We start from the raw sequence: 17,500 nt of genomic DNA, 5'->3' as shown, positions 1-17,500 counted from the left end.
ATTTTTTCCGCCGCCAATTTTCAATCTATTGTTTCGTTCGTCTGAGAGAGAGAAAAAAAGAGCAGAAAAAAGAGCAAAAAAAAAAAAAAGAGAAAAAAGAGAAAAAAATGTCATCCCGGATGTGTTCGGCATACGTCCCTCTTGTTGTGTTCGAATGTCCGATTGGACAGTTGATGCCTTATATGCTCGAGCAGCGTTCGATTCCTGTCTGAAATGCTTTCGTCCTAAACGAAGTGGGTTACCAGTTCGTGTTTTTTTTTTTTTTTTTTTTTGCTAATTCTTCATTGCCTATCGTCCCAGTTGTTTACTGTTGTATAAAGGCAGCTATTATTACTATTCTCTCCTATCATCATTATCACTATCACTGTTACTATTTTGTTATTACTGTTATTGTTGATGTTGTTACAGCATCCTCATCATCATTATAATCATTTATCATTATCATTAACATCATCGTTATCATCTTCATCATCTTTATCATATCATCGTCATCATCGTCATCATCGTCATCAGGGATGGTGGAGGGAGAGTGGGGAGGGAGAGAAAGGAGGGGAGAGGGAAAAAAGGAGAGGAGAGGTAGAGAGGGGGATGGGTAGGGGAGAGGGAGGGGGAGGGGAGGAAGAGGTAGAGAGGGAGATTGGTAGGGGAAGATGGGTAGGGGAGAGGGAGGGGGAGGGGAGAGATAGAGGGGGAGATGGGTAGGGGGAAAGGAGAGGAGAAGGAGGGGGAGGGGAAGAGAGAGGGAGGGAGAGAAAGGGGGAGGGGAGGGGAGGGTGGAGGTAGAGATGGAGATGGATAGAGGGAGAAAGGAAGGGAGAGGGAGAGGAGGGGGTAGGGGGAGAAAGGAGGGGATGGGAAGGGGTGGGGATGGGAGAGAGGGAGATGGGTGGGGGGAGGGTAGAGGGAAGGAAGGGGGGGAGGGGAGGGGAGAGGGAGGGAGATGGGTGGAAAGAGGAGAGGGAGAGGGAGGGAGGGGGAGGGGAGTGGAGAGAGGGAGATGTGTGTGTGTGTGTGTGTGTGTGTGTGTGTGTGTGTGTGTGTGTGTGTGTGTGTGTGTGTGTGTGTGTGTGTGTGTGTGTGTGTGTGTGTGTATTTATTCAAACTATTTCTTCAAAATAAACAGTGAATAATCCCACCACAAACCGAAATTCCCCAAACTGCATCAGGGCTGAGGGTAAAAATGTAACAGTTTGAACAAATGGTTGAACAGATGTTCACTTTGCGAAGAACAAATGTTCTCTCCGTGAATAACAGCTGCGGCCAACCTTTTCGGATCGAGTGGGGATGGAGTCAGGTCAGGCACCCGTCACAGGATCGTTCCCTCGTTTAATCTTGCAGTAAGTGGTGAAAGAGAAATACGTCTGGATGAAGAATATGTCAGAGTTCTTCTTGTCTGAAAGCTTCAAAAACATATACATGTTGTGTGTGTGTGTGTGTGTGTGTGTGTGTGTGTGTGTGTGTGTGTGTGTGTGTGTGTGTGTGTGTGAATACATACAAACGCACTTACACACACACACACACACACACACACACACACACACACACACACACACACACACACACACACAGAGAGAGAGAGAGAGAGAGAGAGATTGGTGGATATCTGGAACAAATTGGATGAGGCAACAGTGAGTGCAAAAAATATACAAGAATTTAAGAACAAACTTGATGCTGAAAGATACAAAGACGGGTCACTACGAGCATAGCTCTCTTCCCGTAAGATACAACTAGGTAAACACACACACACACACACACACACACACACACACACACACACACACACACACACACACACACACACACACACACACACACACGCTAACACATACACACACGCACAAACACACACATACACACACACACACACACACACACACACACACACTCATATATATATATATATTTATATATATATGTATATATATATATATATATATTCCAGAATACTGCGTTTGTATGTGTATAATAAATATGTAAACACACATCTTACAAACACGTGTAAGCATACCTGTGTATGTACATTTTGTGTGTTTGTGCGTGTGTGTATGTATGTATGTACGAGTATGTGTTTGTATGTGTGTAAGTGTTTATGTACTTGTGAGTATGCGTGTGTGTACGTTGTGTGTATGTGTGTGCGCATGTGTATATACGAGTATGTGTTTGCATGTATGTGTGTATGTAGTTGTGTGTGGGTGTGCATGTGTGTACGTATGTGTACGCATATGTACGTGAAGTACATATATTTATATATATATATATATATATATATATATATATATATATATATATATATATATATATATACACGTATGTCTACAAATATGATAGCAACAACATGGTTTGCCGGACCCCAAAAGGAAATTCAGTGAGAAAGAGAGAAAGAGAGAGAGACCCAAACAAACCAAGTGCATTTTCGTCCCCAAGAGAGACAATTTGGAGACACAGGGACGTGCGTTCTCTTTTTAATCTGACACAGGAAGGAACCCGTGTGTCGACCTGACACTCCACCCGACACAGAGGCCCTGTACCATCTGACACACGCTGTGTCTGAATGGGAATACCGATTAGGATAGCTCCTGTGATTACAAGGCGAAGGTATGATGCGTAGGTTGCCTGTTTATGTTTTGGTTTGACCTTTTCGGTGGTGTTGCCACATGGGTGGGTTGTAGTTTTCATTTTTGATTAAATATTGCGTTGAAATTGCTTTTTATATAAATTCTTTTGTATATATATATATATATGTATATATATACATATATATAATATATATATATATATATACGTATATATATATATATATACATATATATACGTTGCAGTAATTCACAAGGCACACGTGAAAATAATATGCAGAAAATAAAACTGGGAAATAAGAAGCTTAGTCATTATCAAGGAATACAGAGTTACATAGACATAGGTGGATATATACATACATAAAGTAGTAGACAAGCTAGGAACATGGGAAGGGCACACAAGATGCTTCATAATCTGATTATGGAGTACCTTGTGTGTCCTTCCCATGTTCCTATCTTGTCTACTACTTTATGTACACTGTGTATTCCTTGATAATGTCTTAAATAGACGAAAATGACTAAGCTCTTATTTCCCAGTGTTTTTTTGTATATATATATATACGTATATATATATATATATATACATATATATGTATATATTTATGTGTATATATATGTATGTATGTATATATATATATATGTTGAGACATTCTGACAGGTTGATGTAAGCGGAATAGGAAACACAGGAGTCTTAGTCTTGAGTTTATTCCTGACTAGTTTCGCAGGTATGCTTTTTCAAAGGAATATGTGTACAAACGGGCTGTGGGCATTATATACATGGGGTGGACCTCACCACCTCTCCGAGTTGCCATAGTTGGTGGCGAATGTGAACATCACATTGTGGCTCACGTAACAATGAAGACATTTTTACAATTAAATATGATAACACTAATACCAAATAAATTATTAATAGAAAATGTAACAATAGTAATGATAACGATGAAGATAAATATTTAATTAATAATATTAACAAAGATAACAAAAATGATAGTAGCAATACAGGAAATAATAACAATAAAATAAAAGTATAATGATATTATCACTTTTATTTTATTGTTATTATTTCCTGTTAGCTACTATCATTTTTGTTATTTGTTAATATTATTAATTAAATATTTATATTCATCGTTATCATTAATATTGTTAAATTTTCTATTAATAATTTATTTGGTATTAGTGTTATCATATTTAATTGTAAAAATGTCTTCATTGTTACGTGAGCCACAATGTGATGTTCACATTCGCCACCAACTATGTCAACTCGGAGAGGTGGTGAGGTCCACCCCATGTATATAATGCCCACAGCCCGTTTGTACACATATTCCTTTGAAAAAGCATACCTGCGAAACTAGTCAGGAATAAACTCAAGACTAAGACTCCTGTGTTTCCTATTCCGCTTACATATATATATATGTATATATATATACATATATATATATATATACCAAGGCTTTTTCCCCATATATATATATATATATATATATATATATATATATATATATACATATATATATATATATATATATATATATACACATATATACATATACACATGGTGAAAGTGGGTGAGGAAGACGTTAATCAGAATCCAAGTTTATTTCTGACTAGTTTCGCACAGATAGGATTCTTCAGAGAAATAATGAAGCCTATTTGTGCAAAACTAGTCAGAAATAAACTTGGAGTCTGATTTATGTCTTCCTCACCCACCTTCACCAACCTGTCACAATGCCTCAACACATATAAATATATATATATATATATATATATATATATATATAATATATATATATATAAATGTATATATATATATATGCCAAGTGTCTTTTTTATGTAAATTCTTTTGCCTTTTTTTTTTTTTTTTTTTTTTTTGCCAGTGTTGTCAGATACGTGAGTTGTATTTTTCATATTTTATTTTAGATTAGATTTGTTAAATTTGTTAAACCTTTCCTTTTGAATTATTCATAATTCTTTATCTAGTTGTTTCGTTATTATTTTTTTTATTATTCATTTATTTATGTATTCATCTATTCATGCATTTACTCATTTATTCATTTATCTATTTATCGAGTTACCTATTTACTAATCTGCATATTCATTAATTATCATTATTAATGTATTTACTAATTAATTTATCTATTCGTAATACATATATATATTTATATACTTATTTATTTATATATTTATGATATATTTATTTAGACACGTATTTATCTATTTATTCATTTATTTATGATTTATTTAATTATTTATATATGTCTCCATTCTATCGAATTTATCTATTAATCTTTTAGTTATATTTTATATTCATTATAATGAATATAAAATATAAGTAAAAAATTAATAGATAAATAAATAATCATTTATTTTATCTTTATTATTATTTCTTTTACTTTCTTCTAACCGACTTTGAGGAATTTAGTAACTCTGTCTCAGCCAATGGGGAGCCACGGAATTTGAATAAAATCAACTGACGGAAGACAAGAAAAGGGTTAAAGTATCACCCTGTATGTAAGGGTGGGGTGTTATCTCCTTCGTTGATCCAGTACTTAATCTCAGTTAAGCATCGCTATGTCCACGTTAAGAGGCCTTTTGATCCTTAAGAGTTTTTTGGGGGGAGGGGGAGTAGGGTGGGAGATGAGGGAGAAGGGGTGGAGAAGAGGAGGGGAAGGGAGGAGGAGGGGTGGGGGAAGGGATAGGAGGGGTGGAGGAAGGGAGGGGGATGGTGGGGGAAGGGAGGGGGAGGGGGAGGGAAGGGAGGGGGATGGTGGGAGAAGGGAGGGGTGGGGAATGGAAGGGGATGGGTGGGGGAAGGGAGGGGAGGGTGGGGGGAAGGGAGGGGTGGGGGAAGGGAGGGGGAGGGGAAGGGAGAGGAAAGGAGGGTAAAGGGATTAGGGGAGGGAGATGAGGGAGAAGAGGTGGAGGAGAGGAGGGGAAGGGAGGGGGAGGGGTGGGGAGGAGAGGGGAAGGGAGGGGTGGAGAAGGGATGGGAGAGGAGAGGAGAGGATGGAGAAAGGGTGAGGGAGAAAGAAAGTCATGGGATAGGAGAAGGGGAGGAAGAAGGTGGCAAAGGGTGATGGAGGGAATAGGAGAGTTTGGAGGAGGAGGAGGAGGGTGAAGAGGAGGAAGAGGGGGGGAGGAGGAGGAAGTGATGGAGGGGAGGGAATAGAGAGAGACAGAGGAGAGAGGGGAGGAGGAGGAAGGGACGTAAGGTGGGAGAAGGGTAAAGGGAGAGAGGGGAAAAGGGGGGAGAGGTGGAGGAGGGGGAAGGGAGAGAGGGGAGAGACGACGGAGGGTGGGAAAGGGGGGAAGATAAAGGGGGGAAAGGGTAGAGGGGGAGAGACGACGAAGGGTGGGAAAGGGGGGAGAAAGGGGGAAAGGGTAGCAGGGGAGAGACGACGGAGGGGGAGAAAGGGGGGTGGGGGAAGAGATGGAAGGGGGGAGAGGGTAGAGGGAGAGAGACGACGGAGGGTGGGAAAGGGGGGAAAGAGAAAGGGGGATAAAGGGAGGAAGAGAAAGGGGGGAGAAAGGGGGGGAAAGGTGCGTCAACTTTGTCAGTGGTTTCCAACTCATACATAATTTATGGTTCGAACTTGAATCCACTATCCATCCACGTCCAACACACTCTCCTTCTCCCACATGTTCTCCCCCTCTCCCCCCTCTCCCACCCCTTATCCCACCCCCTCTCCCCCCACCCTCATCCTCTTCCCACCAACAACACACCTTCAGGTTTTTGCCTGTCTTCGCCTCCTCTCCCTCTCACCCACTCCCTCTCTCTCTTCTCCTCTCTCTCTCTCACTCACGCCCTCTCTCTCACCTTCTCTCTCTCTCATCCACTCCCTCTCTCTCACCGATTTTGTCTCTCTCACCTCCTCTCTCTCTCCCCCACTCCCTCTCTCTCACCTCTTCTCTCTCTCTCACCTCCTCCTCTCCCTCCTTTTCTCCTTCCTCCTCTTCCTTCTCCTCCTCCTCTTCCTCAATATCATTATAATCAAATTATTTTTCCTTCTCTTGTCTTTTTTCTTTTCTTTCCTTAATTTTTTTCTCTTTCTTGTTTTACCTCTTTCTTTCTCTTTCTCTTTTTTGTCATCTTCCTCCTCTCTCTCTTCATCTCCTCGTCCTATTTCCCGTCCTCCTCCTACTCCTCGTCCACCTCCTACTCCTCGTCCACCTCCTCCTTCTCCTTCTCCTCCTCTTCCTCTTCCTTCCTCCTCTTCAATTATGAGTCATAGAATATTACATACATATACCAAAAGGCCCTTTCCCCCTTATAAGGAGGGTAGCCAGCCAAAGTACACACAGACACACACACAGATACACGTACACACACACACACACACACACACACACACACACATACACACACACACACACACACACACACACACACACACACACACACACACACACACACACACACACACACACAGTGGTAGAGTTCTCGCCTGCTACTACGGCGATCCGAATTCGAATCCCGCCCAGGGCTGAAATAATTTCAGTATCAATGCGCTGCGGGTTGTTACTCCAAATCTCGTGGACGGGGAGTTGGGGGTGTGCGTGCATGTAAGTCACAGTATTACCCATAGATCGGTCATACGAGCTCTGAGCTCTCATCCGGGAGGGAAATAGCTGTCGACCACGTGTCCAACCCGTGATCCAAGAGACCATGGTGAGTCACACATCCTCCACCCATCCCACAAACTTCTAACATAATTTTGTTTTCTCTTTGTCGAACATACATTTGTTTTCTCTTTGTATCTTAGCTCCTTATAGATAAAGGGTAAGCCCTCTCTCCCGCCTCACTGTCTGAGTCAGAAGCAATGCAGTAAGACACAGCAGCGCCTCCACAGAAGCAAAACCCAATAGCTGAACCTGGTTTACCCCCACCGATTCAGTGACATGGCGACCCCGTCCTCCTCGTCCCTTGAAGCGGAAATAGAAAAAACGAGGAGAAATTCTATCGGGCCGCCATTATTTTCTCACATTTATCTCTTGTTCTCTTTATTACAAACTACAGAGAAATCGTGAATGAGGAGAAAATGACTAAACGTGGAGCAGAGAGAGAAGAGGAAGTTTTCTCATTAGAGAGATCGGAAAGAAAAGAGTCAAAAAGAGAAACAAATGAGAGAAAGTTTTCTTATACAAGAGGGCAGGAAGCAAGGCTAGAAGTGTCAAAGAGAACTCAGAAAACGTTATCTCATATGTTAAAGAGAAAAGAAAGTTTTCTCTCGAGGAAGAAGCGAGACAAAAAATGAGAAGAAGAGAATTTTCTCAAGATACAGATAAAGAAAAGAAATAAAGGTGAATTATCGAAAAATAATTTAGAGAAATTTTTCTCATGGGAGAAGGTGAGAAACATGAATAGAGAGAAAACGAGTGAGAGGAGACAGGTGACCTCCACCCCCCCGACAAAAAAGAGAAACGGGAAAGAGAGAGGAGAGAAACATGACCAGAATTGGCAAAAAATAGAAGTGAATAAATATATAGATAAATAGATAAATATATTGATTAACTTATAGGTAAATGAATAAGTAATTGAATAAATAAATAGATAAATGAATAACTAAATAAATGAATAAATAGATAAATGAATGATTAGATCAACTAAATAAATAAAGAAAAAAGTAAATAATAAATGGATAAATAAACAAGCAAAAAATAGATGAACATATAAACTTATATAAAGATAAACAGATAAATTGATAAATAGATACGTAAACATTTAGAAATAATCAAATATACAAATATAGGATGGAAAACGAAATGATGTAAGATAAATATTCAACAAAATTTTCTCATGAAATGAATAATGCAATAAGTGACGAAATAAAGTCCCAGAGAACAAAAAAGATAAAAGAGAGATTAAGTAGAAATTAGCCTAAAATATGGAATAAAATGCCAAAGCAAACATCATACAAACAAGGAATGAAGACGAATGTGAAAAGGTAAGAGATATGGAGAGAGGTAAACTGAGAAAGAAAAGGAGGAGGAAGAAGAAGAGGAGGAGGAGGAGGAGGAGGAAGTAGAGGAGGAGGAGGAGTAGCAGTTAGAAGAGGAGGAGGAGGAAGAAGAGGAGAAGAATGAGGAAGAAGAGAAGAAAGAGGAGGAGGAGGAAAAAGAGGAAAAAAGGGGAGGAAGAGGAGGAAGGAGGAAGAGGAGAAGAAAGAGGAAGAGGAGAAGAAAGAGGAGGAGGAGGAAGAAGAAGAGGAGAAGAATGAGGAAGAAGAGAATAAAGAAAAGGAGGACGAAGAGAGAGTGGAGAAGAATGAGGAAGAAGAGAAGAGAGAGGACGAAGAGAGTAAGGAGTAGTAAGAAAAATAGGAAGAAATGGAAGGGGAAGACAAGTAGAGAAAGAGGAGGAAGAGGAGGAGAAGGAGGAGGGGGAGAAATAGGAGGAAATTTAAGAGGAAGATAAGGAAGATTAGAGAAAGATAACGGGACAATGTCATACATACTGAGAGGAGAGAAAGAGAGAGAAAGAGAGAGAGAGAGAGAGAGGGAGGGAGAAAGATATATATATATGTGTGTGTATAATATATATATATATATATATATAATATATATACATATGTATAAATATATATATATAGTATATATATATTATATATAAGATTGAAATATATATATATATATAATATATATATATATATATATATATATAGAGAGAGAGAGAGAGAGAGAGAGAGAGAGAGAGAGAGAGAGAGAGAGGACGAGAGAGTGAAAGACAAACAGAGGGAGAGAGTGAGGAAGAAAGAGAGAGGGAGAGAGAGCTAATAACGAAGAGAAACCTTGTTAAGGAGAGGAATGAATGACAACATCTCGAGAGGAATTTCAAAGAGGAGGAACTTAATTAGAAAGGCCTAGTGGAAAAAAGGCAGGAGGAGGAGGAAGAGGAGGAGTAGGAAGAAGAAGAGGAGGAGGAGGAGGAAGAGCAGGAGGGGAGGAGGAAGAGGTGGGGGAGGAAGAAGAGGAGTATGAAGAGAAGGAAGAAGAGTAGGAGGAGAAAGAAGGAAGAGGTGGGGAGGAGGAAGAAGAGGAGAATGAAGAGAAGTAAGAAGAGTGAAAGGAGGAAGAGGAGGAGGAGGAGGAGGGGAGGTGGAAGAGCAGGAGGGAAGGAGGAAGAGGAGGAGGTGGAGGAAGAAAAGAAGGAAGAGAAGGAAGAAGAGGAGGAGGGGAGGAGGAAAAGGTGGGGAGGGGTAAGAAGAGAAGAATGAAGAGAAGGAAGAAGAGTAAAAGGACGAGAAAGAGGAAAAGAAGTTGAACAACATGCAAGATAGGTGGATGAGGAGGAGGAGGAGGAAGAATAGGAAGAGGAAGAGAAAGAGGCAAATATGCAGAATAGGAGGAGGATGAATTCAAGGAGATAGAAAGATAGTAAAGAGAGAGAGAGGCAGGGAAGAGAGGAGAGGTGAGTGGGAGAGAGAGAGGAGAGGTGAGGTGAGGTGAGGGAGAGGGAAGTTTGGTGGGAGTAAGTCTGATAAGGAAATGTTGTTGGAGAAGAGAAATGAGTCTGAAACAGATTGCATACTCGAGTCGAGCCTCAAGAAAAGGGGGAGGGAGTGGGAGAGGAGGAGGAGGAGGGGAGGGGGTAGGGAGGACGAGGAGGAGGAGGAGGGGAGGGGGTAGGGTGGAGGAGGAGGAAGGTAGGGGGTAGGGAGGACGAGGAGAAGGAGGAGGAGGAGAGGGGGTAGGGAGGAGGAGGAAGAGGAGAGGGGTTAGGGAGGACGAGGAGGAGGAGGAGAAGGAAGCTATAGGGAGGAGTAGGGGAAGGGAAAGAGATGTAGGGAGTAGGTTACTCTACGTTACACTCTTTCCAGCTTATCCTTTTTGTACTATGGAGACTAACACTGTTCACAGTATTCTAGGTTAGGTCTGGCTTGGGCACTGTAAAAAATAAGAATAATTTCTTCAGTTCTAATCTCAAATGCTCTACCTATAAATCTAATTAATTTATTTGCAGTTTTCATGAACTCCTAGCGCTGTTTGTTTTGTCTGAGGTCATATAGCTCACAACACGAAAGTCTTTCTCTTGTTCTACACTTGCTAGTTGTACACCATTCAATCGTGTAGTTGGCTTGGATATTACTATTACCAATATGAAGTCATTTACATTTATCTATATTGAAAAACATCTGGGAATTTTTCGCCCATTTACAGAAAGTGTTCAAATAATTTTGTAAATTTTGTTGCTGTGTTATGGAAATCATCTTATATGCAATTTTGGTATCATCTGAGAATTCTAAAAAAAATACACTTTATATTTTCTTCCAAGTCATTAATATATATTAGAAAGAGTACAGGACCTAGCGCTGAACCCTGAGGCACTACACTTGATACACAATGCCAGCCTGAGCATTCTGCATTCAGAACAATACGTTGCTTACAGCCAGACAGCCATTCAGGAATCCATCAGTGAATTTGACCTAATATACCATGGGATTCTAGTTTACTTAGTAACCTCCTATGGGGAACTTTATCGAAAACTTTTTGGACGTCGAGATATATAACGTGAACTGCTCTCCCTTCTTCGTACATTCCGTAAATATCATGCAAGAAGTCGAGAAAGTTTGTCATACTCGAGCGCCTATTACGGAACCATGTTGTGAATCTTTAATAACATTGTTTTTCTCCAAGAATTTTACAATGTTATCCCTCAGGATAGAGTCCATTAGTTTGCAAACAACTGATGTAAGGCTAATAGGCTTATAGTTACCAAGATTGGATTTGTCACCCATTTTTATCAAGGGCACAACATTTGCTATTTTCCACTCTTGTACAACTTTTCTAGATCGTAAAGATAGGTTAAAAAATGCACTGAGGAGCTTGCAGATTGCTTCTTCAACTTTCTTAAGTATTCTTGGGTAAATTGTGTCTGGTCCAGGCGATTTCCATGCTTTTAGTATATCTATAACGCGCATCACATCATGCTGTGCAATATCCATGCCAATTAGGTGCGTGGATACTGACTGTCCTGGTAGTATTGGCTGATTGCTTCCTCTGGTCTCAATAGTAAACACAGACACAAAATAACCATTTAGGATGTCTACCATTGCTTCTGACCCAGGGCAGTGGAGAAGGTGCAGGGATGACCCGTCATCCAGGAGGTGCTCAGATAAGAGGGAGGGTAGAGGGGTGTGGAGTGTATTCAGGGATGGAATGGGTGGAAATGATTTTATGCCTTTCCCTTTTTGGCTACCTCCCTTGTAAGGGGGAAAAAGCCTTGGTATATGTATGTATGTACCATTGCCTTCTTGTTTGTTACTGTTCCTCCTCTCCTGCTGATTGGAATGGACCAGTGGTGCTCTTGAGTACTTTTTTTTTATATATCTGAAAAGTTATAAAGGATTTTCTTTGCACCTAGAGGCATATACTGTTCTTGCGGTTTCCTACTGATTTTGATGAGCCTTTTGGATTCTCGGCGACATCTTGCGTACTCTCATCTATCTGTTTGACTATGTGTTGGTTTGTACCTCCTATACGCATGTTTCTTGGCTAGCAAAAATATTTTTATATCAATATTCCACCATTTAGGTATGCCATTGCTTGATAGACGTCTATCGTGCATTGGAACAAATTCATCAACTGCTTTCTTGAGTGTATTAGTGAATATACCCCAATTTTGTTCAACATTCTGGATTTTGTAAATCTCTGACCTGTCGGCGTTTCCAAGTATGCCTCTCAATTTTTCTAAGTCTGCTTTCTGGAAGTTTGGTACCTTTTCGAAGCTTTTGTTTTCCAGCCGGGTTTTACAATCGATGTAGAATGTGAGGATACTGTGGTCACTGATGCTGAATTTCGGTTCCAACACTTACATCCGTCACTTGGTTATCGTTAATAGAAAGAACAGTATCGAGAACATTATGTCCACGTATTGGCTAGCGAATGTGTTGATACTATATTGGCTAGCGAATGTGTTGATACGAGGAACTTTCTAAGACATTTGAGTAGAGCCCATGGCTGGTATGCGAATTTAATGTTCCATACAGTCACTGGTAAGTTGAAATCTCTAGTAATAATAGCTTCGTTCTCGCTGCAAATATCTAGAATCTGATCTTATAGTTCATCACCAATATTTTGGTTTTGGGTTGGTGGTCAATAAGCAAGACCAAGAATGAAATTCCAGGACGCTGTGTGAAGTTGCTCGTATTTAGCATCTGTGACCCTTATATGTGGAGGAGGAACTTGAGGAGAGGAACAAAAAGAGATACATTCTGTTGAGAAAATAAAAATAAATAAAATAAAATAAAATAAGATGAAATAAAATCAAATAAAGTGAAATAAAACAAGAGAAAATGGGAGAGAGAAACATGAAGAGTAAAAAAAAAATGAGAAGAGGAAAAGAGAGGCGGATATACGAAAAGAGATATATTACATTGCAAAAATAAAATAAAATAAAATAAAATAAAAAATAAGATAAAAAACAAAACAAGAGAAAACGAAAGAGAAAATGGGAGAGATAAACTCGAAGATAAAAAAAATGCATATTTCTGTATAAACCAAACCAACTAAGAGGTCATACTATCACATAACCTCACTCACCTTTCTTCCCTAGCTTCCAGTCAGACACCCGATCCATCCCTCACCGTCCCCCACCCCTCGCTCCGTCCGAAGAAGTAGACAAGACAAATCGAAGAGTTGGCAGAGAAGAAGAGGAAGAAGGGGAAGAATTGACAGGATAGACGACCAGGAATGGAATGAGAAAAGGGGGAGTATGAGAGAGAGAGAGAGAGAGAGAGTAGGAAGAGAGAGAGAGCTTGCAATTAAAAAGAAAAGAAAACTGAGAGAAGAGAGAGAGAGAGATTGTAATTAAAAAGAAAAAGAGTAAAAAGGAAACTGAGAGAACGGAAAAATGAAGAAGAGAAGAGAGAGAGAGAGAGGGAGATTAATATAAAAAAGTAAAAAGGAAACTGAGAGAAGGGAAGAATGAAAGAGAGAGAGGAATAAAAACTGATTGAAAAACAGAAAATGAAAGTAAAGGAGCAAGGAGAATAATTAGAAGAGAAAGACAAACAGATTGAGGAAAAAATGAAATGGGGAGGAAAGGAGGAAGACAAAGAGAAGAACAGTATGGCGGATAATTCACCAGCTCTTCTATCCTAGTGGACAAAAATCTCACGGGATAAAGAGAGGATTCCAAAGAGAGAGAGAGAGAGAGAGAAAGAGAGCTACAAACTATTCTTTCCCATCCTCCATGTTTCCCTTCTCCTCCTCCTCCTCCTTCTCCTCCTCCTCCTCCTCCTCCTCCTCCTCCTCCTTTTCCACTTCCCTTCCTCCTCTTCCTTCTCCTACTCCCTTCCTACTCCTCCCTTCCTCCATCTCTTCTTATTCCTCCTCTTCCTCCTCCTCCATCTCTTCCTCCACCTTTTCCTCCACCTCTTTCTTCTCCTCCTCCTCCACCACCACTTATTCCTCCACCTCCTCCTCATTTCCTCTTCCTTCACTACCACCTCCTCTTCCTCCTCCCCTTCCTCCTCTTCCTCCTTTTCCTTCTTCTCCCTGTTTCTTTCCTCCTCCTCTCCTCTCCCCCTCCTCCTCCTCCTCTTCCTCTTCCTCCACTTCCTCCTCCTCCTCTTCCTCATTTTTCTTCTTCCTGTTTCCCTCCTCCTCTTTCTCTCCTCTCCTCCTCCTCCTCTTCCTTCTCTTTCTGCACCTCCTCCTCCTCCTAACCTCCTCCACCTCCTCCTCCTCTTCCTCCACTACCACCTCCTGTTTCTCCTTCTTTTCCTCCTATTCATCATTCCCTTCTCCCTGTCTCCCTCCTCCTCCTCCTCCTCTTCCTCCTCCTTTTTCTCCCCCTCCCTCTACTCCTCCTCCAGTTTGATAGATACATCCTTTACTTTGTTCTAACATCTTTCTCCTCTGCTCGGGTGGCCTACCTACCGGACCACCTCAACCCCCCATCCCCCCTCATCCCCCCAATCCCCCCATTATCCCCCACACACTCGAAGACCCCCAACGATAGTCCCACCTACACTCCTTTCCCCCCCACTCAGAGGTCCTCGCCATTCATACACTGAATACGCCCCCCCTTCTCCCTCCCCCTTCTTCCCTCCCCCTTTCTCCCCTCCCGTACCCCCTCCCCTACCCCCTTTCCCCTCCCCTACCCCCTTCCCCCACTCCCCCTTCCCCCTCCCCCTCCCCCTCCTTTGATTTTATCACCCAATCCTCATTCTCCCTTGCTTTCTCTATTTTCTCCTCCCCCTTTCCACTTCCACTCCTCCCTTCCTCTCCCCTTTCTACCCCCTTTTCTCCCCCCTTCCTCCCTCCCTCTCTCCTCATTCCTTAGATATTTCCACCCTGTTATCTATACCGTTTTAATGTTATTATCGTTATTGCTGTTATTGTTATTGTTATCGTTTTGTTTTTTTATTACACTGGGTAACACTTTGTTTCTTTAAATGTCTTTCGTATTTCTAAAGTCGTTTTCCCACATGATTTTAAAAATAAAATTTAAAATTGCATAGCATTAATATTTTAAAAAATAATTGAGATTTTATATACAAAAACAAACTATACTAAACTGCAATAGACTATATTTAGTATATTCATATTATAAATATATCTATAAATATATCTATAAATAGTAAGTTATATGTCTATAAATAGTAGCTGATATATAGTCCTTGCGGACAAGATGCAGGGATGACCCGTCATCCAGGAGGTGCCAAGATATGAGGAAGGGAAGAGGGTAGAGGGGAGTGGAGTATGTAGAGGATGGAATGGATGGGAGTGGTTTCTATGCTTTTATCTTTTGGCTACCTCCCGTGTAAGGGGGAAAAAGCCTTTGGTATATGTATGTATGTATGTATGTATGTATATATGTACTCCCTTTTTAAACTAATGAGAAAATGGAAGAATAAAAGCAGTGATACAGTTATAAGAGCCAACTAGAAATTAATGATGGTTGTAATTTCTTATTGTGAGTTTCTTCATCTTTATGCACCAGTGACCATATACAGTCTCCCATCTTAGTAGTGTCCTGTCTTCCTTGGCATTTTTTCTCCATTGGAGTAACGTCTTGACGAAACCTCTCGCCATGTTCCTTACTCACTCCTCCCAAGTTCTCACGAAAAAATCCAAATGTGAATGCAAGAATCATTAAGATAAACACCTAAGCAAGATGCTGTGATGACTCTCATTTATTTTATATAATTTTTTGTTTTGTTATAATTCGTCCGTTTGTTTATTATTATTTGTTTGCTTCTCATTTATTTTTTAGTTATATGTCAATTTATTGTTATTTACTATTTACCGGTTTGTTTATTATCTAACCATACCTATGTATTTATTTATGTATTTTATTTATCATTTACATTATCATATTTTTTATTTATTCATTTATTTGTTTATAATTATTATGATTTTTTTTCACATCCGACCTAGATATGGACCAAATGGTCTCCTGCCGGCGTGCTCCGCCTTTGTAATCCTTTGTAAAAAGTGCACCTTTAATGACATTCTAATCCTAAGTTCTTATAATGTCCAAAATTTCTGCTACGAGATGCTTGTATTTTGAGTCTTTATTATTACCAAAGGAATTCAATAACGATATCTCGAATTGCACACCACGTCTCTTTTTCGACATTACTCATTGCATTCTCAAGTTGCACTGACTTCAACATTTTCCTTACTTGCGGACCAGTAAATATACCACTCTAATGTTTGTGTCAATTGACAATTGGAAATAAACTCTTCTGCTGGGATTCGAACCCTTGCCTGAGCGGCTTGCGTCTTTACAAGACAAGGACCGAGATGGAGTAGTGGCTACGGTCCTTGTCTTGTAAAGACGCAAGCCGCTCAGGCAAGGGTTCGAATCCCAGCAGAAGAGTTTATTTCCAAATACCACTCTAACTTTGGCCTCTGATAGCTTTGGAAAGAGTAGATGAATCTCTTGAAATGCCTTTCCACCGTGATCTAATGTTTTCGCAAAATGTTCGACCAAACCAAGTTTTATATGAAGGATTACAAAGGATTACAAAGGAGGAGCATGCCGACAGGAGACCTTTTGGTCCATAACTAGGTCGGATGCGAAAAAGATATATAGATGATAAAAGAAATGGGTAAAATAAAATATAAATTATAATAATATAAATAATGATAAATGAGCATGCCGACAGAAGACCTTTTGGTTCATAACTAGGTCGGATGCGAAAAAGATATATAAATGATAAAAGAAATAGATAAAATAAAATGGAAATTATAATAATATAAATAATAATAAATGAGCATGCCGACAGAAGACCTTTTGGTCCATAACTAGGTCGGATGCGAAAAAGATATATAGATGATAAAAGAAATAGATAAAATAAAATAGAAATTATAATAATATAAATAATAATAAATGAAATAGATAATACATAGGTATAGTTAGATAACAAACAAACAGGTAAATAGTAAACAATAATAAACTGACAGATAGATAACAATAAATGGAAATCAAGCAAATAATAAATAAACAGACAAATGATAACAAACAAATAATCAAATGATATAAACAGTGGAGGTAGCAACACTTTGGCAGGTTCTACTAAAATCTGTCTAATAACATTGAGTTTTCCTGGCTGCAAGTCATTTCGAGAGGGGGCCACTCCACTTTGTGGTAATGTTCATTATCAGTCTAATTGTCCCATAGGCAAAGGAAACACGAATACAAAGGATTACAAAGGAGAAGCAGGCCGACAGGAGACCTTTTGATCCATAACTAAGTCGGATGCGAAAATATATATATATATTAATGATAGATGAATAAATTAAAATTATGATAATATAAATAATAATAAATAAAATAAATAAATAAGTAAAGTTAAATAATAAACAAACAGGTAAATAGTAAATAATAGTAAATGGACAGATAAATAATAATAAATGATAATCAATCAAATACTTGGTGTACCCACCCTGTAATCCAAGTAAGAAGGCGAGCATTTTAA

Source organism: Oratosquilla oratoria, chromosome 31, assembly GCF_046742065.1.
Source record: "Oratosquilla oratoria isolate Oo_2021 chromosome 31, ASM4674206v1, whole genome shotgun sequence".
Lineage (NCBI taxonomy): Eukaryota > Metazoa > Arthropoda > Malacostraca > Stomatopoda > Squillidae > Oratosquilla > Oratosquilla oratoria.
This window is presented reverse-complemented; position numbering follows the sequence as displayed.